At 39.1% G+C, this 24,503-nt stretch overlaps 1 protein-coding gene and 1 pseudogene across 3 annotated transcripts in view; one reads left to right on the plus strand and one right to left on the minus strand.

The window, feature by feature from the left end:
- LOC129765217 (circumsporozoite protein-like) overlaps positions 1-15,517 on the minus strand; it is a 168,271-nt gene extending 152,754 nt beyond the window's left edge. For 2 of the 3 annotated variants that reach the window (XM_055765275.1, XM_055765276.1), the window contains exon 1: positions 15,019-15,517. The gene's annotated coding sequence lies outside the window, so the exon portion shown is untranslated. The remainder of the gene's footprint in view (positions 1-15,018) is intronic. The other variant, XM_055765277.1, reaches the window with a different exon arrangement.
- A 7,161-nt stretch (positions 15,518-22,678) lies between these two features.
- On the plus strand, positions 22,679-22,747 carry LOC129772338 (U4 spliceosomal RNA; annotated as a pseudogene).
- Positions 22,748-24,503: the final 1,756 nt, after the last annotated feature.

The raw sequence follows: 24,503 nt of genomic DNA on the forward strand, positions 1-24,503 counted from the left end.
TTTTATTTTTCAAACTAACATTTGAATAATTGTTGAATATTAAGCATAATTCGTACGCGCTAAGTCTCATGTTTTGATTAATTCGATTTTGGTTCCCCAACTTTTGCCGTCTAAAAACAGCAAGTAAAGTAACACCAAAGCGCAATTTGAATATACAATGAAGTCACTTTTTATGCGGTTTTTTAAGCGACTTTTCTTACGCGGTTTTAGGAATGTACGTGATTTATCTTTACAGAAAATGAAATGTAAGCTGAGAGAGAGATGTGATATTGCGTTAATTGGAAAATCCGCGTAAAAAAAACGTGTTATTTGGAAAATCCGTATTAAATACTGCGTAAAAAAAATCTTGGTGTATTGTATCACTGATTAGTAGCTGAGAAATAAAGGAGAAACAAATATCGTGATTGATTCAATAGTTTCAATATGGGTTACATTTCAAACTAATAATTCACTGTTTGTTAGATTTCTACACGGATTTTGCAATTTACGTGGTTTATTTTCACGCGGATTGTATCCATTAGAGGCAAAACAGTTCATTGTGATGAACGGTGTGCGATGATTCGTGTGCAAAAGCAAAGCAGAAGAGAAATGTGAAGTTAAAACTAACATTTCTTTTCTAACAACTTCGCTTACGAATGGATTTTTACTCTACTCTCGATGCAGCCAGTGAACCGGCTTCAACGATATCTTCAAAGTTTGGAAACTGCCTTATTGCCCCTATAGGCTTTGATCTTCTAATTGTTTAGATATGCCAGTGTGTAAGTTTGCGTGTCGATTCAAATCTTTATGTTTCACAAATGTTCACTTAGAAATGTATAGGGAAGTGGGGGTAAAACGGACATGTTAAGGAGAACTTCAATTGTATCTTTGGAAACTCATGTTTTCCAAAACTTAAAAGCAGTTTCTTGCACTTCAATATACTGGCTTTCGAAATAATTGGCCAAACGTTTTATAAAAATGTGTTTTTCCATGTTTTTTACTAAAATTAAAACAAGCCGAAAAGTAGAACATTTTAATCGATGAGGGTATAATGGTCATGTAGTGGGGGGAATATCGATAGTAGGGTGCCAATGAATGTATAGGAAAAAATCGACCCTAAAATTTCAAAAAGTTTCCTTATACAAAATGTTCCCCACCTCGAAAAAATACCCTATGCAAAATATCAGCTCAATCGGACTTAAGGGAGAGTGGAAATCGGGGTTTTCGAAAAAAAATGTTGATGCCAAATGTCTTAAAATTGCATGAAACGTCGAGATCAAGTGTCATTTCGAAAAAAAAATTGTCAAAAATCGACACTCTGGGACTTAGTTTTTTTTTTCGGAATACGAGACGTAACGTATGGTTTTGGGTACAGGTTCATAATATACGAAGCGTAGAAGTTTATCGCTCGCGAGAGAAATAATTTCGCTGTTTCTCAGTATTTGTGCTTCCAGTAACTGAAACAGAACAAACAGAGAAAGCAATAGAAAAAAAGTTGCGTTGAATATTCTTCCCACTCAAAATGCCTAATATCGAAGCCGCAAAAATTACATTCATGCGCGGAATAATGTTTGATTTTAGGTTTTTGTTTCGCTATTCCACTTTTGATCAGTATTCATTGTCATAGGACGGTTTAAATATTATAGAATAGCATGTAGAAGGAGTTCCCATCAACAGAAATATGAAATTTATAATGAAATAATGAAATTCAACTATACAAATCAAACTGTCCATTATACCACCACTGTACGTTATACCCGCACCTCCTCTGCTTTTCGTGATTTTAAATCGTTAAGCCTAAAAAAAAAAATTCTAAATTCCTAAATTCTACGTTCTTACCGATCTAATTGTTAACCCCTTAGTCCACGATTGATCATCCAAAAGAGCGGACCAAATGCAAACGCTTCGGTGGACGAGCATCTAATAATTTCACTACTACACTCTAGCTCTAGCGCATTAAGGCCGTTTTATATTATCCAGCACGTAGCGTTAACGGCACGTACCGACACCGGCAGACAAATACATGATGTATTCATATCATCAGGCATAGCAACTTCTCTGTAGGGGTCGGCAGCGCAGACGGAGCGGAGAAATGCTACTGATGATTGAACCGATGTCGTACCGAAGAGCGACGAACACACCCATACCACGAACTTCGACGTTTGATTTGTATGTATGGTGCTACTCGCCCGTGTAGTTCGTGTCCGGCACCGGCAAATTATTCTTTTCGAGAATTCCTTCATGCATTTGTCTGAAACGTGCTGTGTATGTCCGGAGCCGTTCCGCTATATATACGCATACACATTTGAAACACACGTAATAATATTTGACTTGCATGAAACGTGCCGTGCCGGTTACGTACGTGCCTGATAATATAATATTACCTTTATGATATCCGAGTACACCACAAGTAAGACTCGATGTTGTAAGTTTAGGCACAGTCATTTCACATCGAGAGAGATTCGATGTTGTAAATGAACAGAGTCATCATTTTAGTGTTAATGCTGAGCCTGAAAATTAATTCTTAAATTTTATTGCTTCCCTACTCTGTGTATAGTTTACGCACGTTAAGTGCAAGAATTTTATTCACTTACATTACACCTCCACTGAAATATGAATAAGAAACAACATAATGAACAATGTAGTCCTACGTCCCTCCGGTTATGTCCCCGACATTATCCACCCGTCTTTTTTATACATTTCTTGAAGTAGCAAGTCATCAGTTCTTTTCAGAACTAATACGGGTGTGTTTAATGCATGCGGAATATCGCATGCTTTAAAAATCTTTGCTAAATCAAATTTATAAAATAAAGTCAATTGTTTGATACCTTGCTGTTGCAGTCTAAGTCGCACTGTTCGTTCCGATATGTTCAATGATAAGCCTTCTTTTATAGTTCTGCCTGTAGCTCTTGGATTTTTTAGTACTTCTCTGACGATTCTGGCATCTTTTATAGTTCTGCCTGTAGCTCTTGGATTTTTTAGTGCTTCTCTGACGATTCTGGCATCATCCCCGTCCTTTGTCAAGAGTTTGCGTCCTACCCGGTCGCAAACGGTACCAAACTCTTGGTACTTCCTCCAAAGCTTCTGAATCGTACCAATGCTTACCCGCTATGTTCCGAAAGGGTACGCCATCTTGGCGGTCCTTAATTAGTTTCCGCTCAGAAATTTCGATTTTCATGAATAGCAAGAAAAAACTTACAACAACTCGCGAAACCGTATTCAGAATCAACAAACTCAATCTCACTTTAGAGAGTGATAGAATCCAAACACCGAAAGCGTACAGAAATGTTATCGGTGTCAGTAAGGACGCGCCATCTCCAGGTGAATACGAAAACCTGTGTTCACCTGTATTCTTTTTTTTTTGTGCCACATTCAAAATTACCGTTTCCGCCACATTATTCGTTTGTGGCACAACCAATGTACAAATCTTGTACCGCAATCGAAAAACAATATTTGTGGTGATAACTGTGATATCTTACTTATGTAAAACAAACAATTCATGAGCAAAGAGAAAAAAAATACAGTGTGTTCTTTATATCACGGTGTTTGTTACCGAACTCTTCCAAAACGGCTCGACCGATTTTGATGAAATTATGCACAAAAAAAACTTGGTAGACACGAGAATAGGATGTAAACTATATACGTTTGTTAGGATACCGATTACCATATAGTAAATACCGATTAGAGTGAAAAACGTGATTTCAGTATTTTTATATGAACAATATCCAAATAATTCAACCGTCGTTCGTTTTTCAAACAGAACAATGTTATTAACGTTGTTAAATGTCAGATGGCGTTACGTTCGCTTCATGCGCAAGTAACCTCAATCAATCTGAAGCCAGGCGCAGGCGAATTCTCTCTCCTACCGTTTTTGCGTGGATGTCGTCACAAAAAATTTACATTCCAGCCAAACAATGCTACTATTCATACCAGCAAGGAAACTAAGCAATAGATTAAGGACCAAAAACTTATTTTTTTGGACTGACCGGCTCGCTCTCCAGACTTGATTCCTGTTGAAAATCTTAGGGGGGATCCTTGTACGCAGAATCTACACTGAGGGAAAACTTCACAACACGATTGAAAAGCTCAAGGTCGCAATTTCGGAAAAATATCGAGAATCCGTTCAGTAGAATTTGGTAAATAGTTTTCTAAAACGAATTTCCAAGGTTATTAGTCGAAATGGCAAGGTTATCAATTATTGACATGTAAATCAGCCAATTGTTTTGAATTTATCATTGATAATACTTATGAATTTTGAAGTGGTCTTATAGAAACTGGACAGCTGAAATTATCATATTAAAGGACAATAAATAAACAAACAACTCTCTTTTAAACGAAATAAAATATACTTATTCTATACTTTATTCTAAGTATTCCACAATGTATGAATGTATCTTGTAGAAATTATAACTGTTTGTGTTACAACGACATAGAATCAGGGTGGTCTTATACAAGTTGGACAGAGTGTATTAAATCAGGGCCGTCGTGTTTCATTTATTTCATTTCTCACTAACGAGAAATCTCCTGTTTAAACGCAGAACAATACGAAAACTAAAAGCTACGCCATTAGGCAACACTATCCATTATCATTATCGTCGTCATCGTATTCGTCGTCGCCGTTTGTAACAACGCAGTTCTTTAAAAGATCTTGCAAATTCCGCCTAGCGACTTGTCTCGATTTTAATTGACGGGAATGGGTATCATTAAAGACAAATATTCCGTTATCTGATTGCCGTTCAGATTTGTACGACGATTACAGTAACATTAAATATTTGATTCCTTCTGATACAGCAGCATCCACTAGCATCCCATTACAGCAAACTTAGTGCCAAAGGAGAGATGCCAGCTCATCATCTACAAATTATGGTTTTATTATCTTGATCAGCGATTTAACTGCATAACTGCATTGGAGCGAGAATCGTGCGCCGTAAGCCGTGATGTGGACCAAATCAAGTAGAATAACAGAATTGAGAAATTGCTTCTACTCCCAAGGCACGTTCCTGCGGAATGCTCAAACGTGCCTTGAGATCAGCTTTTTCTTCGATCGTTAGTCGCTACAGCAGGGTAAACACATTCTTCGTAGCGGCATTCATTTCACAAAGGGTTAGTTGTTTTATTGGAGTTTTCTCGATGATTTATCGCACTCATGAAGCGAGAGAAATTGTTATATTTAAATTATGGCCATTCTTGACGATGGTGGTGACGAAATTTCCACAGCATCCGCTAATGGAAAAGACAACTAGAAAAAAAGTGCTACAAACATCCACAATGTGCGTTTGACACGCTGAAAGCCGACTTAAACCATAAAGTGTGTAATGTTTGCTCCCCGCGATGGAGTCAAAATAGCCAAATAACTTTTTATTATCGTTTTTACCACCCAGTGATGGAAAATCGCCCTCTAGTCCGGCACCGTTTTACGATTCCCATAGTGCTGCTTGTGTTTACACTCAATAGACGATTCGATATGTACAACACTACACAGTTGGAGTTCTCCCCTTGTGGAATTTTCATCACCAATGGAAATGTGTTATTCAACACAACACGGTCGTAATAACACATAATCAAGCTCGTTCTAGTTGCTTTTAAGAATTACTCACAGGTGGGAGTGGGTTGTTTATGCTTCCTCGTTTGGTGAGTACCGATTGTATCCAATTACCATTGGACGCCGGTTATGTTTACAGCTAATCAAGGGTGATTAGCTTGGTGCTCATCATCAATACAGGCCAACAATTTGGAAGGCTGCCGAACACTGCGGATGTTTGACACATTCCTAGAGGGGCCAATTTATTTTGGCATGACTTCGCTGTCTGGATGGTTATATTAAGTGTTACTTTGTAAAATTAACTTCAGGTAGGAACTTTGACATTTCGTTACGTTCCATAACGTTATATTCCACATGTAGTTTTCTCACTTGAATTTTTGTGTGACGACTGCAAAACGTAACAGACGCTGGTATAGCAAAGGATTTTTCGTTTATAAAAAACAAGCTTATCCAGCCATAGCCTTTATTTTCATTAAACTTGTTTTTTTTGTTTCACCGGAAAATGTTAAGTGAAACAATAGAGCAGTGAAACGTTATGAAATTCTACATGAAGAAGGGTACTTAGCTTATGATCATATCACAACACAACACAACAATGATCATATCAACTGTGTCCGCTGACCGCTCTGCTGAACAATGAAAGAACAGAAGGAATATTCTTACGCCTGAAAAATAAAAAAATATAGAAACCATAAACATGTAAAATGTACACGGTTAAGTGTTATCGTGTTTTGACCCGGGATGCACGTCTGCCAGCTCTATGGAAGTCGAGCTTTTCCAGCCATCGTCTAACAGCCATCCCGGTTCTGAGTTTGAGAATGGAAAATTTGACGCTTTTTATTTGAGTTACTGAAAGGTATTGAAAAAAATCTCATTTTTTATTTAAAACCCGTTAAGAGCAAAACTCGAGAAAGGAATTGTCCGATTTAGGGCTGTCTTTATTATATCATATTTTTTGCATCAATCATTTATTCCATGTAACGGAGAAACATGGTATTTGCAAGTGGTGGAAAAACCTTGACCGAAATTTATGTCTGAAAATAATGTGATATTATAATGCACTAGGAATTTTACAGAAAAAGATAATTTTAAAGGGTAGAGTAGAAAATCAATCAATGAACAGTTCTGCGATTGGACCCATGAACGTGCGCTTAGTAAGAAAACGTGAATGTGATAACGGAAAATAAATTTTGGGCGGGACGAAGTTTGCTAGTAAATGCAAAGAAATTTCATAAATCACTATTTCGGTGAGCTTGAGAAGAGCAAGTAATTAACCCTTGGCTTTGTGGAAGCAGTTCTAGAAGCAGCGATTCTTTCTTGCCATTGCGAGAACAATACACGAACTGGTCATATGTCGCAGTTTGTTTCTTTATTTCAATGCACGCATTGCACTGAGTATTCATCGCGCTCCCGGTGGTTTTTTTTTTTAATTTGACACACACACACTCGGCCTCATGTGATTAAATATTCGTTCCACCAGCATTCACCATTATCCCTCATTCCTTAACCACTTTACTATATTTTGTGCAATATGCAATATTTATTACGCCTGCTTTGCCATGGCTCGACTCGATGCATTGATTGCAATGCCAGATGCATAGTGAGTGAAATATTCGCTCGCGTTCACAGCTCGAGGAGAAACGAACATGACACAAAATAAGCTAAATGAGAAAAACAATTCATTCTCACTCGACGCTCGCCGGCAACGATGTTGCTTCGATGACCGCCAAACGGGAGGTAAAAATTTTCCTCAGAGGATATGCAATATTTACAAGCTAGTGACAACGTACTAACTGTGCAAGGGTGGAGTTTTCCGCAAGTATTCTCTTTTCGTTATTCCCTCCGTTGTTAAGGCCGTTTTATATTATCCAGCACGTAGCGTAAACGGCACGTACCGACACTGGCATCATGCATAGCAACTTCTCTGTAAGGACCGGCAGCGCAGACGGAGCGGAGAAATGGTACTGGTGATTGAACCGATGTCGTACCGAAGAGCGACGAACGCACCCATACCACGAACTTCGACGTTTGATTTGTATGTATGGTGCTACTCGCCCGTGTAGTTCGTGCCCGGCACCGGCTAAATATTCTTTTCGGGAATTCCTTCATGCATTTGTCTGAAACGTGCTGTGTATGTCCGGAGCCGTTCCGCTATATATACGCATTCACATTTGAAACACACGCAATAATATTTGTCTTGCATGGAACGTGCCGTGCCGGTTACGCTACGTGCCTGATAATATAATATTACCTTTACTATTCTCGCAGCTGCATAAATTGCCCGTTATTGACAGCACGGTTAGGTAAGCACACAAATGGACAGAACAAATGTATAGGAAAATGGGAGTGCTCCCAATTTTCATCAATTTAAACCATTTCCAGACTATGGGATTGTGATGTATATCATATCAAACAAATCTAAACTATATTTCATAAAAACGTGACCTGTTTTATGATTTGGCACCCTTAATGAAAGACGTAGTCCTACGTCAAAAATCTAAAATCGAATATATTCAAAATTTGCGATATCTTTTTAAGCAAAAAGCATGAAGATTAAGCAGTTTTTTTTGCAATATTCATATTATTTAGCTTTTTGGTTGGTTCGTCACTCGGATCAACGGCTATACTTCCTAGTGTTGTCCTAATGGAAAACAATACCGCTTCCAATTGCCTAAAGTGACCACTTTTGTGCTTCCTTCAGACGGTCCATTTGTCTATAGTACAAGTCTATGGATGAGTAGCTCATAGTAGGTGGTTCTCTGTTAATCCCAACACACAAAGCAAAATCTTTTACGTTTGACGTTGTCGTAACTGATCCACTTTAATCAACAGTGACAATTTTCTTCTGGAATGAGTCGAGTTGATTCCGAATTAGCAGCGATTCACAGATCAAAAGTCGGCCCACAAGAGCTTTTTGTTGAATGTGACACCCATACATCGAACTTTTTATTGTTTTTAATCTTATTGAAGTGCTATAAATTTCTTCAAGACAATAACATGCAATTGGTGGCCGTGTTTACGCTTGATCTGGTACATGCGAAAGATTTTATTTTACACCACTTTTACGAGCTTTTCACACATATCGCATATCGGGACTACAGGTTTTAGGCATTTAAATAATATAGTTCAATGATTTTCACTGAATTTTTCTAAATTTAGGACTGATTCTAGGCATGCTGATTGTAAAGAGGGCATTGCAATTTAAAATTGTTGTAGATGGCGACACCATGAATAACATTGAATAAATCATTCGTTTGACATTTGACGTGACGGTGCTGGGGCAAGCATTGACTGCATGTGTGAATTGGTGAAGATGTTGACGGAACGTAGACGTTCTTTTCCGTAACGTTCTATGTGAATCGCACATAATTGACGGAGAGGGACGGTTCGTTGGGTTTTTGTCCGGGCTTTGTGTCTCTGCTTTTGTTTTGATTTTGGTTGTATTTTTTATGTCAACATATCTCTTAGTTCCAAATCTCGGAGTCAAAAACATTCGCGACTAGCTGGAAAAAATAGTGTGTATATATTATTATTGTTGAATAAGGATCGGGACAGCGAGGTTTGAACATTTAAATAATATTATTCAATGATTTTCATTGAATTTTAACTGAATTTAGAACTGTTTCTAGACATGCTGATTCGAAAAAGGGTATTGTTGTTTAAACTTGTTGTAGGTGGCGACACCATGAATAACGTTAAATAAATCATTCGTTTGACATTTGACGTGACGGTGCTGGTGCAAACATTGACTGCATCTGTGAATTGGTGGAAACGTTGACGGAACGTTGACGGAACCGTAGACGTTCTTTTCCGTAACGTTCTATATGAATCGCACATAAGTTCGGCGCCATGAATTAGTGCGAATCAAAGCAGTTGTTTTTTTTTTAAATTTTCGTTCCAAGAAAAGATTCTTTCGATGGATTGGTTGAAGAATATATTTTCAATGAACTGAGTAGAACTTATGTTTGATGATGATGATGGTCCCGCCTCCTTCCCCTACAAAGGTTGGAGCAAGATGAGTTATCTAAAAGATTATTTATTTATTCTTTCTCAACAGTTTAGCAAACATAAAAAAACGAACTGATTTTATTTACAGATATAAGTTGAAAAAATTGCAATGTCAAACGACAAGCCAATACTCAGTCATGTCCGCCATAGAGCCGATACGGTCCCGACGAGGCACTTGCAGCCAAGTGGTCCACCAGAGCACAAGTCCAATTGCCAGCCTTGTTTTGGATTGACTATGAATACCCTTATTCAGAGAAATCAAGAAATTTCCTTTACGAAAGACTCCTAGATAGTCCATCATCACCAAGATCATGACAGACATAATAGAGACCAATACAAATTAAAAAAAAGATAATTTAAAAAATTTAAATATTCTACATAATTTAATCCGTTCAAGAAAACTTTGTCAGATTCATTGAAAATATTAAAAACAAACTGCAAAAAAATGTTCACATTAATGTGCGATTCACATAGCACGTTACGGAGAAGAACGTCTACGTTCCGTCAACGTCTCCACCAATTCACACATGCAGTCAATGCTTCCACCAGCACCGTCACGTCAAATGCCAAACGAATGATTTATTTAATTTTATTCATGGTGTCGCCACCTACAACAATTTTAAATTGCAATGCCCTCTTTCAAATCAGCATGCCTAGAATCAGTTCTAAATTTTGAAAAATTCAATGAGAATCATTGAATTCAATTATTTAAATGTTTAAACCCCGTAGTCCGACCCTTATGCAACAATAATAATAAATAGAATAATTCTTTCAACTAGTCGCGAATGATTTTCACTCCGAAATTTGGAGCTAAGAGATATGTTGGCATAAAAAGTACAGTAAGTTACTTATAAAGCGATATGCTGAGGCACCACTCAGTGTTGCATTGGAGTCGGTTTTGACCAGTAATTGGACATTTGCGACTGGTGGCGACTTTCAATGTAGGGTCATAATTTGGGCCCCAAACTCAATGTTCACAAAAATGTCCAACTAGAGGTAAAAATGTCTAATTAAACGTGTTGCATCACAGATCTGTTCAATTAGCTTAATGTCGATGTAGATGTAAATTACTGTACAACCAAATCAAAACAAAAGCCGAGACACAAAGCTCAGACAAAAACCAAACGAGCCGTCCGTCTCCGTCAATTATTCTTTTCTACAAACCCTGCCGGTCGTTTTCGTTGAACGTATGCTGACGGGTCGTTACGTTGCTGGTGTATGTGAATGTTTTCATGAGAATTGCATTGTAGAATCATTGACGTATCGTGACGTGACGGGACGTGAACGTGACGTGTATGTTGTATGTGGATCGCACTTAAATTATCTGTTCGTATAAAACTTCGTCATGAAAATAAAAAAAAACTCGTTCGGCTGTTAATAAAACACATGTTTTACGTGTGAAATACAGTGCCTCTTAAATTCTGTAAGTGTTGTTGCGCATTTAATATGTCTTGGCATCGAGTTGAACACATTTATTCCTCTAAAATACAACGAATTTGTGAAGCACATGTCAAGAAATGGGGTGTTCTTGATTCATTCGCGTCTCTAGTGTTATAATTATGAAAATCACTTCCTCTTTCAACTCGAGCACACAAATATCGAGGCAGCAAACCGTTTATTACTTTAAAAATGAACACCACAGTTAAATAAACAATTCTTTGCTTCACGGATAACCATTGCTGAGCGTTCAACATTAAAGATGAGGAAGTGAATCTGTTACATTTTAATATCAACCGCATTATTTTGATTTGCAAGCGCTGTAATCTCTATATCTCGAACAATGGTCTCGTTATCCATAGCGATGGAGACGTTTTAATTTAAACAATTTCGCGAGATTACCATATATTTAGTTTTATTTATGTTCAATTTCAATTACTTATACTTGAAACACCTACTTAATGAACGTAAATCTCCATTCAAATGTAAAACGACCTGATCTAAGTCATTAGCTGCAATGAATAGCACAGTATCATCTGCAGAAAGATTGATATCACAAAATCGTTAAACTCTTCGCATGTCATTGATATACATAATAAATAAAAGAGGCCCTAATACACTTCCCTTAGGTACTCCAAGATTATTCTCTAGGGGATTTGGAGATTGAATCATTAAAAAAAGAATATAAATAAAATTGAAATTTAGAACTTCAATGCTGGTTCGTGAAACTCTTTATATGCAAGTAGTGACTACATGGGCTTCGACTTTGAAAATCGAGCCCATTAGAAAATGCATTCGAAGAACAGTGACTTCCTGAACAAATTGTAACGTATATTGGAACACTGCATAGAACTACTTCAGCATGATCGTGGTGCCCTTGCTTTATTTTGCATCCTGCAATAACAGACGGAATAAGCTTATATTTTCCAGCCATGACAAAATCATGATTCGGTAGATTAACGCGATGTTCGAGATGCATTAGGCGGGTATTCTAGTGTAGAGACACGAATTTCGGACGCTTTTTCGAACTCCGTAAAAATAAAACAAAGAGTATTTTTAAGATCGATTATATCATTATTTGTTCATCTATATTCTAACAATAACCTCTACAAAATTATATTTTTTTAAATTTTACTATTTTTGAAAATTCGGGAAACGTAAGAAAAAACGGTTTAAACCGCATTTTGTTTTTCAAACAGCCACCATTGTGTCAAAAAAGATGTCCTGGACTCGTCCGAGGTTCATGCGATAGCGGCATCTTTACTGATTTTGAATCTGTTCGATTTTTTTGTTTTAGATAACCAGAAGGGCTGGAATCGTGTACGCCTTGGCACAACGTTTTTTTTAACCCCCCACTTCATCAGCTTGTAACTATTCTAATTATGAATATTTTTTTCCGTTTAATTTTTGTTTTGTTGTTAAAAGATGAATAAACAAATAATGATATAGTAGATAGAAAAAATATTCTTTGTTTTTTTTCGGAGCTCAAAAAGCTTTATTTTTTCGGAGCTCGAAAAGTTTGAGACTCTATACTAGAATACCTCCTTAAGCGGTGCCTGCTTACTGCCCATTACAACACGTGCTTTATAATCTTGGCTCAGGAAACACACCTCTTTCGGTCTCAGAATCGACGTTAGGGGCGCGTGAATTCATCCAGGAATAAAAATGGAATTTTGTTACGTAACGACCACTATAAACTATAAAAGATAGAAAGTTGATGTATTCGACAAAAGTTTATATTTTAACAAAATCTAAAACTTTGTCGAATACACTATATCGGTATCTTGACTTGAAACAAAATAAGGATAAGTTGTATTTTTTTCAAAGAAAACATGAAGAAGTTGTTGTTCGAAAAACTTTTTTCCTGTAAAAGTGTCCATCTTCCGATGTATGGACGACATGTTGGAAATTGTAAGGGCTATTCATATATATATTTTTTGGGAATTTAAAAAAATACATTTTTGAGAAAAAATAACTTTAATTTTTAAAATAACTTTTTTGTCAACGAAATTTTTTTCCAAAAATTTTTTGGTAATATTTTGCGAAATTTTAAACAATTTCCTGCATTTCATCTCTTGACAAGAATTCTGTAGGTATCATAGTTTTTAAGTTATCTGGCTTTTTCCAAAAAGTAGTCTAATTGTTTTTCGAATATTTCAAGTACGCAAAGTTGCTTAAATTACCCATGTCTTTACACCCACAACGTTTCACTACTATCTGAGATGGTGCTGCCAACTCCTAAGACGAGTAGGTATGAAATTCGTCATGTGTTCTATTTCATAAAGTAACATGTTTTTTGTGGTGAAAAAATTGACAATTCTGTTCGATAATGATAATTATCTTATACTACATTGGTGACTGTTTTCATTATTTCATCCATACAGAACACAGGAGTCATCTCGTTCATGGCTACAGGGGGGCGGTTTTCATCATATCTTATTCCGTTTCGGCATCTTCTATCGTGATACGCACCACCTAACGACTAAACACCATCCTTCTGCCATCATCACTCGGTTGTAACGCTGTTGGAGTGAATAAACAAAATTCAACAACCAAACAATGTGATTTTTCAAACCTATCAAAAATCAGCATACAACAAATAGCCTTACGTAATCCTACGTCAACTATGCGGTCGTGTATTGGACAAACCCCTCCTGCGACCTTTATCGAGATGGAGAACCGCTTCTGTAATTACTAGAGATGGACTAGAAGTCCATCGCAAATAATATGTTGATTTACTTCGATTTGAGATAAATGCATTGTTGACAACGGATCGCATCTTGAAACAAAGGATCGAACAAATTTGTACTCACAATATTTCTATTTCTTCGTATAAGATAATGATTCAACGCTCAACAATCAAAATTCCTTCCGCCAAGCACAAAGCGTTTATGAACGCTAATAAATGCAGCAATCAACCCTGGAAATGGAGTTCAGTTTCAAGGCTGTGTGTCATTGCGAACCAAGTTTTCGATGAGCCATTCCTCGTTTTATATTCTGTAAAATACCGTTGTTATAGGTCACCACAAGAAACAAATTCGATCCCAGAAAAATAGCGATAATTACGACAATCAACACAATGTCTGAGAACTCGTAACGTAGCGCTGAGATCATCATCCAATGGAATTGAAATTTGTCGGCAGCAAGCAAGGTGAAGGTCACCTACAGTCACTAGTAAGAACTTCGTCTCTGTATTAAACGTGACCATAAAAATACTGAGCTTAATCGGTTCCCATTCCATCGTTGGCTCAAACTGTTTGAACCGAGTGTTCAGTGTATAATTTAATAACAATAACCTGATGGATCATCGTATTTGTAACATACACCAATAGCCGGTATGTGTAAGCTACAACTGTTTTTATGGTAGCAAATTGTATTCAGGCGTGACGAAATTATGGGTCACAAATTGATGTTTGACAAAAACGCTACCTTCAGAGGTATTAACGACCTATATTCCGTTTCAATTCCCATTAGATTGGAATATACCCAAAGAGCAGTGGTTTGGGTTAGTAGAACTAGTCTTTTAACACCACTTTCATAACATGAACCGCAACACAATCAACAGACGATTGGTCTTCACCTATACACAACCACAATTTCTTCGTCGGAAACTTGTAAAAACAATTTTATATGAGCACAACTTTATATTTACTACCATCCGTCGCATGTGGCAAAACAATCCTCGTCTCCTCTACTTTCATTCGGCCTTGCGTCCGTCAATTAGTTCCCTGAAGCGGTTCCTAGCAGTTATCAGTTTTGGGAATACTACAAACAACAAATTGAAGATGCTATCAAGAGTGCCACTTAGAGACGGGATTACCAGCTCTCGTTCTACTTATCTGTCCTCAGCCCGGAATGGAGTCAATCAAGTTAATTCGATTATGTGTACAATCTAATCCTTGCGAGAGCACACTTGAATCTTCATCACACGTTCGCAACCATGCATGCATTGAGACACCATCCCATCTGAACTAATCCTGGCGCGTTCAGATGACATTGCACATGGTTGTTGCGTCTTACGGAATACATGACATTGTTGAACGATTATTCACCTTTTTTTCTGCCAGACGAGACTCAACACTTTTTCATCCGCTTAATGGGAAACTTGCTGGAGCACTTACTTTCACAATTGGGTGTCACTTCACCAATGACAAGCGCAATTATTTGGCACTAAATATTTTCCGCCTCCCTACCCGGGTTGTCGTTCAAGGTGAATCTAAACGCCTCGGCGCTCACAGTTTGCACTTGGAAACAATTATTTCAATCGCCGAGCACTAATAAAATCGACGCCAGGCACCAGGCAAAATAAACACACAATTTCCTCACAGCCGCGGATCAACACGGAATATCTATCTGCTGAATGCGCCCGCTAGGTCACAATTAATGAAAAATATTTATTTTTTTCTCTATTTCGCACACGCAAAGTACAACTTGTTGTTAGTTCTCGTAGGAAATCCACGTTCCACACGTAAAGCGTAAAACCGACCGGAAATGATAGAGATAAAGCGAACGCCTTCCAAAGTCTACGACGTTCAAAAGCCAACTGAGCTCACTTCGCTCGGTTCACGTTTATGCTGATGATTCTTCTGTCGGGTACACATAGCAACACATGCTGGCTGTTTTACTATGCTCTCTACACCCATACTCTGGTGCCGAGACGGTTTCGGTAGTGATGATGATGATGATGATGATGGCGACGACGAAGAAGAGAAGCAAGGGATAGACACGCAAACAGTGTATAGTTTTGGATGAAGTCGAACAGTGTTGTTTGCATGATAAAAGATGGTTAAAATTGGCGGAATTAAACCACAACAAAATATTTTATGTTCGGTTCTATATATTGACGTAGGACTACGTCTTTCATTTCTATACTGGGGTGTAAGTTCAAAGTTTCGAAAACGAAAGCGTTACACCGGAGAACGAGATTTTGAGCGTTAATAGTTCCTAAACAACTGAGCGAAATGGTATGATAAACACTTCATTCGAAAGATAACATGTCTACGCGTTCTATGCTTGTTACTTTTTGATCCAAAAACTTGTTTCAATAGCCATAAAATTGCTTTCAAAACAGGCTATTGAAATCACACCAATCGGTATATAAGCGAGTGCCGCTCGGAAATCCACTCAGTTATGATCGCGACTTCCCTATGGAAATCGTCATAGCAAATTAGATGCAAGCAGCTGGAACGTTTATACTCGTTTGCGTTTTTGCAGATTGAAATGTTTTCCTAACAAAGATTTCAAAACCATGGAGCAAGGGAAAATTGGCATAAAAAATTAGATGCAAGCAGCGGGTACCTTTGTACTCGTTTGCGTTTTTGCAAATTAGAATGTTTCCCTAACACAGACTTCACAACCATGGAGCAAGGGGAAATTGGCATAGCAGATTAGATGCAATCAGCGGGTACCTTGTTAACACTCCTATACTCGCGCATTGGTCTGTAGGACCGAGAAATCAATAATTCGTTCATTTCTCAGAAAATATTAACACAACGACTTTGCGATTCTCTCGAGCCTCGTTATTCGTCGTTCGTCATCGTTTAGCGTATCGCATGTGTTGGTACAAAGGGGACGTGTGCCACTTTTTCAACACTTTCGGTCTGACACACCGACGCGAGTATAGGAGTAACTTTTTTGGACAAGTACCTTTTTCATATTCTAGAATATTGTTGAATGAAATGTATAAATTAATGTTAGTGGCGTGGAATATTTATTGAATATAATGCATAAGATCATTAGCCGACTATTCTTTTTTGATTTCAGTTCCTTTAGTAACTGGATTGAACGAATCCTGATATAAACTATTCGTCGTTAGATTCATACGTTCAAAAGCAAAATATAAATATTTGACTTTCGTATAGTTATTCGCTAAATATAATGGTCATACATATACACACTTGTGAAAGAGTTTCACTTGTGGAGTGGAAGAATTGTAAACAGTAAACTATAAACTAATCGGTGGCTTATTGTAATTTTTAACAGTTGCAGTTTCGGGAATATTTTTTTTATAATGGACAATATCGACAAGAAAACAAAAAAAGAAAAGGAAGTTCCTAGAAATCCTTTTATATCATCTTTTTATGCCCCATTTAAAAAAAGGCATTATATCTTAGTTTACCAAGAATACAGAGACAAAGAATATTATTAATATGCAAGCTTCATATTCCAGAACCTTTATCATCTGGTAATTTTCTAGAAGGTCGTTAAACATTCTTCTCTTCGATAAAAGACCCGAAAACACGCAACAACTGCATGAAATGTTAAAAAATATGTTTGTTTCGTGCATGCAGTTATGCTATTTCCCGATTCTTACTCCAATGAAATCACAATCAATTCATACGTTTTTATGTGATTTTTTAGCTCTTTATACTTCTTTGGGGGACTCCTCGGTTTCGGTTCGGGAGTAAAATGAACGCGTGTATACTGTCCGATAGTCTATTGTACACTAAATTATAAAATAATATTTACAGCTTATGTGGTTCTCAATTGTGTGGAGATCTGAGTGTCTGTTGTTAATTCCATTGAAGGGTGTGTGTGTATGTGTGGACAATCGTTTATCTGATTCGCGATAATGATCGGGTGACCAGAGTGTTTCGCCACAGTACTCCCCCCTTAGGTTTATCAATACCTCTGGGGAATAATCACGCGGCGGCCAGATCGGGTTTCTTCGGTTGTTTCGATGTATCTTCGGTTGTTTCGATGGCTGTTCGTCGGCTTCGATGAAGGCTGCTTTCAGTCGATCTATGGAGATTGGTGATTTCTTTCCATTAATGTCTACGATGAATACTTTCTTCTTCCGACGAAGTACTCGGAACGGTCCGTTGTATGGTGGCACCAGAGGAGGTTTAACGGCGCCAATTTTCACAAAAACGTGGCTGCAGGTGCTCAGTTCTTTTTGCAGGAATGGAGATGCATTGGAATGGTTGCTTGTTGAAGTTGGGCGAAGTTTCGCCATCTGCTTTTTTAATTCAATGACGAAATCTGGTGTGGTGTTTTTGTTGGATGTTTCAGAGAAGAATTCTCCGGGTAAACGTAAGGTTTGTCCGTATGTTGTTTCTGCTACTGATGCTTGCAGGTCTTCCTTGATGGCGGTTCTCATTCCGAGGAGCACAATAGGCAACGATTCAGTCCACTTTGGATTATTATGACACATGATCGCGGCCTTAAGTTGTCGGTGACACCGTTCAATTTGCCCGTTGGCTTGGGGATGATACGGTGTTGTCTTCAGGTGGGTGATACCCAGGTTTCTGACTAGCTCATGGAACAACTCAGACTCGAATTGTCTTCCAAGGTCAGTGGTAACGTTTGTCGGAACTCCAAACCGCGCAATCCATCCGTTGATAAAAGCTCGCGCTACGGTGACTGCTGTCATGTTTGGAATCGGAATCACTTCAGGCCAACGCGTGAACTTGTCGATCATTGTCAGACAATACGCGTGTCCGTCGGATGGTGGTAATGGTCCGATCAGATCAATGTGGATGTGAGAAAACCTTTCATCTGGTGTTGCGATTTGGACGATAGGCGTTTTATTGTGCCGATGAATTTTCGATTTCTGGCAAGCGATGCAGTGAGTAACAAAACTTTTGCAATCACGCCGCACTGAGGGCCAGACGTAGCGATCCGTCACGAGACGAGTGGTCGCACGAACGCCAGGATGAGATGTGCTGTGCAGCTTCTGGACAATTCGCTTCCGAAAATTCATAGGTACGAACGGTCGAATAGCAGAAGAAGAAATGTCACAATACATCGGGATTTTTGATAACGGAGATTGAAGTGCTTTCAGTATCAGCTTAGTATTCGTGGGTGGATTGGTGAGGTGTGCGTTGAATTCGGGATCGTCTCTCTGCTGCTTTGCCATCAGTTCGAAGTCGAAGGGTTCGTCAATGTTCGTGATGGTTTCGATACGACTCAGCATGTCAGCGACTTTGTTTGCTTCACCAGGTATATGCCGAATGTCAGTGGTGTACTCACTGATAAAGCTGAGATACCGCTGTTGTAAAGGACTGGCTCGTTCGGGGCGCTGTTGGAAAGCTGATCCGTGTAGATGCAGAAATCACGAGCGGTTAGAGTGTCTTTGAAATACTTCACCGCTTCGTACATCGCATACAGCTCCCGATCGTAGGTACTGGACTTTTGTTTGCTGTTGATCAGCTTTCGAGAGAAGTATGCCAGTGGTTGATTACCTTTCTCGGTGATCTAGTGTAAGACTGCTCCAATTGCGGTGCCCGATGCGTCCACTTCTAGTGCCAAATTGGCATAAGCACACGGATGAGCAAGAAGAGCCACGTTCGCTAGATCCTGCTTACACCGCTCGAAGGCGACGATCGCTGTTTCATCCCACTTCAACGGAGTTTGATCATTTCGGACGTTGCACTTCATCATTGCATGGAGAATTTGCTGGTTTGTAGCTGCATGCGGAATGAACCGACGGTAAAAATTAATGGTACCCAGAAATCGTTTCAGCTGCTTCGTAACTGCTGGTCGCGGGAACTGCAAAATAACCTACACTTTGCTCGGTGTGGGTTTAATACCATTTTGGATAATGAGGTGGCCAAGGAATACAACCTCAGGTTGACCGATTTGGCACTTGCTGGGATTAATGGTGAGTCCATTTTCTCTCAGCCGCTCAAAGACCAGGCGAAGATGCTTTTTGTGTTGTTCGATGTCGTCGGATGCGATGCAAAGATCATCGACATAAGGGAAAACAAAATCAAAGTCTCCTAAAATATCGTGAAGATGTCTTTGCAACGTTTGCCCTGCGTTTCGGAGTCCGAATGTCATGAATTTGAACTCGAACAGTCCAAATGGAGTAGTAATAGCGATTTTAGCGATGTCTTCCTGTGCAACGGGAATTTGGTGGTAAGCACGTTGCAGATCGATGCAAGAAAAAACCTTCTTGTTGAAGAGGATATTGGAAAAATCCTGGATGTGCGGTATAGGGTACCGATCAGGAATAGTAATCGCGTTTAGGTTCCTATAATCCCCGCAAGGACGCCATTTCCCATTAGTCTTCTTGACCATATGGAGTGGGCTAGCCCAAGCGCTGTTGGATGGCTGACAAATACCCTGTTCCATCAAAAATCTGAACTCCGCTTTTGCTTCGTTCAGCTTATCGATTGGCAAACGACGTGGTCGTAAAAAAACTGGTTGACCTGTCGTAATAATTTGATGAACGGTTTTCGCTTTCGTAGGTCGGTGATTCATATTCAAAATGCTAATGTCTTGATATTCCCTGAGAATGTCGGCAAAAGGTGAGTTCACGTCGAAGGTGGTGATTGTGGGTTCGGTTACGGCAGTGATGTCATTAATTTCCAGTCGAGTCTGATTGTCAATAAGTTTATTTCGTTTGAGATCCACCAGCAGGTCGTAATGTTTTAAAAAATCCGCCCCGATGATCGGCGATTTAACATCAGCGATGGTGAATACCCAAACGAAAGAACGTCGAAGTCCAATGTCGATAGTGAGACGTTTGGTACCGTAGGTCTGAATTGCACTCCCATTGGCAGCGAAGAGTTGATGAAATTTCACAGGGTGGAGAAATTCGTACGGAGACGGGGGAACAACAGAGATATCGGCACCAGTGTCGATGAGGAATTTCTGGCATGTTTGCTGATCATGGACGTGAATTCTTCGGATTTCGATGGCTTGGTTCGTGTTGGAGTATGTTTTATCATGTCGATTTATTTCAGGTTCGAATATGAGCTCGGACATTAGTTTTTTTCTGAACGTACATAGACGGGCATTTTTCCGTCGTAAAAAATACAAATAACATTTGCGTTATCTCCTTTTTGTTTCTCACACTTCCGAGCCTGTACTCCGTGGCGATAGTGGAACCAGCATATCCAACGGCGAGCTGCTTTCGGTCGTGACGGCGTTCCATCGCGTTGTCCAGGCGAACGGGATTGATGGCGGCCTGTAGAACGCCCTCGTCGTCGGGAATCCCTCGAGAAAACTTCATCGAAGCGGCGAGTTAGCACTTCGATTCGGTGCTCCAAGCTGGAAATCGTCGTACGTTCAGGAGACTGGATTGTCGAAACTTCGTTGCGGGGCGCTTCCATGATTTTATCAGCGACCTTCGCTTGCTCATCAAGTGTGGCGGTTGACATTGAAGCGATAATTGAACGGACGGTATTAGGCAGGGCACGTAGCCACAAATTCGTGAGCACTGTGTCCGTACAACCTTCGCCACCTAAACGTCTCATTTCGGACAACAGGACACTCGGTTTTTGGTCACCAAGCGTCATTCCCGAAAGTAAGCTGGTCAGATGCTGAGTCTCCGATGGCCGAAAATGTGCAATGGCTGCCGCTTTAATTGTATCGTAGCGGTCATTGTTCATGGACATATTGCACTGAGCGATGGCGGAATGGAAAAATTTAGCACGCGGTCCAAGCGCCACTATCACTGCATAGAACTTTTGTTTGTCATGTTTGACCTGGTTGACACTAAACGCGGCTTCCAGGCAAATGAACCACGTATCGACATCGTCCGGGTCGAAATCTGGATAGATGATCTTAGCGATTACCGCGGGTTCACTATTTTCAGCTTTTACGGTGCTGTTCGAAGTGTTGGCTTCACCGTCAGTCATTGTGACTGTTTCACAAAATTGTTTTTCACACGGGGTGAAAATTGACGCAATCGAGTATACGCGATTTCAAAAAAGTGTTTCGGATGTGGAACTATTGTTCCGTCGGGGTCACCAATTTTTGGGGGACTCCTCGGTTTCGGTTCGGGAGTAAAATGAACGCGTGTATACTGTCCGATAGTCTATTGTACACTAAATTATAAAATAATATTTACAGCTTATGTGGTTCACAATTGTGTGGAGATCTGAGTGTCTATTGTTAATTCCATTGAAGGGTGTGTGTGTATGTGTGGACAATCGTTTATCTGATTCGCGATAATGATCGGGTGACCAGAGTGTTTCGCAACACTTCCTTGAATTATATTCAGTTGCTCACTTTTGATTAATAACAGTGAAAAATTCAAATTTCGTTATTTGTGTTTGAGTATCAAAAATTACTCTGTTTTGAGGAGGCTGAATTAGATGACTATTAAAACATAATAAAGACGAAAGAAAAGATATTTTTGGAGTTTTTGCATTCAATCATACCCTCTTCATCAAATAAAAGTCAAAAAAGCCTGAAAAATACACAATGGCAACATTACAGAGACGTCCAATTTTCGGTCTGTGACACCGTGCGCGAGTATACGTGTTATGATTTTGCACGCGAGTACAGGAGGGTTACCACAGATTTAAAAAAAAACATGGAGCCTGGGGAAATTGGCATTGCAAAATAGATGCAAACTACGGGTACTTTTGTACTCGCTTGCATTTTTGCAAACCGGAATGTGTTTTCCCAATACAGATTCCGAAACCAAGAAGTTGAAAAAATCGGCATTGCAGATACATTCAAGTCGGCAATACTTTTATACCGCCATGCATTTTTACACTCCGGAATTCGTTTTGCTAACACGGTCTACAAAAGCGGGTACAGATGCAACGCTTTAGCTCGATTATTCAAGACTGCATTAGAAGATATCTCATCATGTCGCCAGCTCACTGAACAATATGTTGATAGCCATTTGCTGCGATAACTACTACCATAATGCATGAATTGACTTCAATTTGGATTTGTTTACAATTGAATTCGTAAATATTCACTAGTTATTCACTAGTTTAATCAATAATTTAATCAACACACAAAAAAGAAAGCTCTGCGCAGCGGCGATATCGTATCCAATGAGGAACATCCGAGGTGGGATTATTGCTAATTGAAGAAACACAATTGATTACTAAGCCAACGGCAGTCCTACGTCAACCTTGCGGTTATATCACAGGTATAACCCATCCATAGTTTTATTCATTATTTATTATTTATTACTCAATTATTCATTTATTATTTATTATTTACTAAGTGACCCGGCAAACTTCGTCCCGCCCAAAATTTGTTTTTTGTTATCAATGCCTTCAAACATTCACGTTTTCTTACTATGAGCAAGTTCATGGATCCAATTGCAGAACTGTTCATTGATTGATCTCCTATTCGACCCCGTTTTATTTTGTATGGCAGCTCCCCCTTAAAGAGGGGGGTGGAGTATCTAACCACCGTCAAAACCTTTATTGCACACTAAAACCTCCGTATGCAAAATTTGGTTCCATTTGCTTGAATAATCCTCGAGTAATGCAGAAATTTGATTTTATTTGTATGGCAGCCCCCCTCAGAGAGAGGGAAGGAGTGTCTATTCACGATGGAAACGTTCCGTGTCCCCTAAAACATTCGCGTGACAAATTTGGTTCCATTTGCTTGATTAGTTTTCGAATTATGCCGAAATTTGTGTTTCATTTTTATGGCAGCCCCCCCCCCTATGAGGAGGAGAGGAATATCTAACCATCATTTATTGAACCCTAAAACCTCTACATGCCAAATGTGGTTTCATTTGCTTAATTAATTCTCGAGTAATGCAGAAATTTGTGTTTCATTTGTATGGCAGCCTCCTCTTAGAGAGGGTGGTGGAGAGTCTAACCACCAAAGAAACATTTATTGCACCCTAAAACCTCCATATGCCTAATTTAGTTTCATTTGCTTGATTGTTTCTCGAATAATGCAGAAATTTGAGTTTGATTTGTATGACAGTCCCCCCCCCTCAGAGAGGGGGGTGGAGAGTCTAATCACCATAGAAACATTTATTGCGCCCTAAAACCTTCACGTGCCAAATTTGGTTTCATTTGCTTGAAAAATTCTCGAGTAATGTACAAATTTATGTTTCATTTGTATGGCAGCCCTCCTTAGAGAGGATGGTGAAGAGTCTAACCATCATAGAAACATTTATTGCACCCTAAAACCTCGCTATGCCTAATGTGGTTTCATTTGCTTGATTAATTCTCGCGTAATGCAGAAATTTGAGTTTCATTTGTATGGCAGCCCCCCCTAAGAGAATGAGGAGGAGTATCTAACCACCGTAGAAACATTTATTGAACCCTAAAACCTCTACATGCCAAATGTGGTTTCATTTGCTTGATTAATTCTCGAGTAATGCAGAAATTTGTGTTTCATTTGTATGGCAGCCTCCTCTTAGAGAGGGTGGTGGAGAGTCTAACCACCAAAGAAACATTTATTGCACCCTAAAACCTCCATATGCCTAATTTAGTTTCATTTGCTTGATTGTTTCTCGAATAATGCAGAAATTTGAGTTTGATTTGTATGACAGTCCCCCCCCCCTCTGAGAGGGGGGTGGAGAGTCTAATCACCATAGAAACATTTATTGCGCCCTAAAACCTTCACGTGCCAAATTTGGTTTCATTTGCTTGAAAAATTCTCGAGTAATGTACAAATTTATGTTTCATTTGTATGGCAGCCCTCCTTAGAGAGGGTGGTGAAGAGTCTAACCATCATAGAAACATTTATTGCACCCTAAAACCTCGCTATGCCTAATTTGGTTTCATTTGATTGATTAATTTTCGAGTAATGCAGAAATTTGTGTTTCATTTGTATGGCAGCCCCCCCTTAAAGAGGGGGGTGGAGAGTCTAACCACCA

This window comes from Toxorhynchites rutilus, chromosome 2 (assembly GCF_029784135.1).
Source record: "Toxorhynchites rutilus septentrionalis strain SRP chromosome 2, ASM2978413v1, whole genome shotgun sequence".
Lineage (NCBI taxonomy): Eukaryota > Metazoa > Arthropoda > Insecta > Diptera > Culicidae > Toxorhynchites > Toxorhynchites rutilus.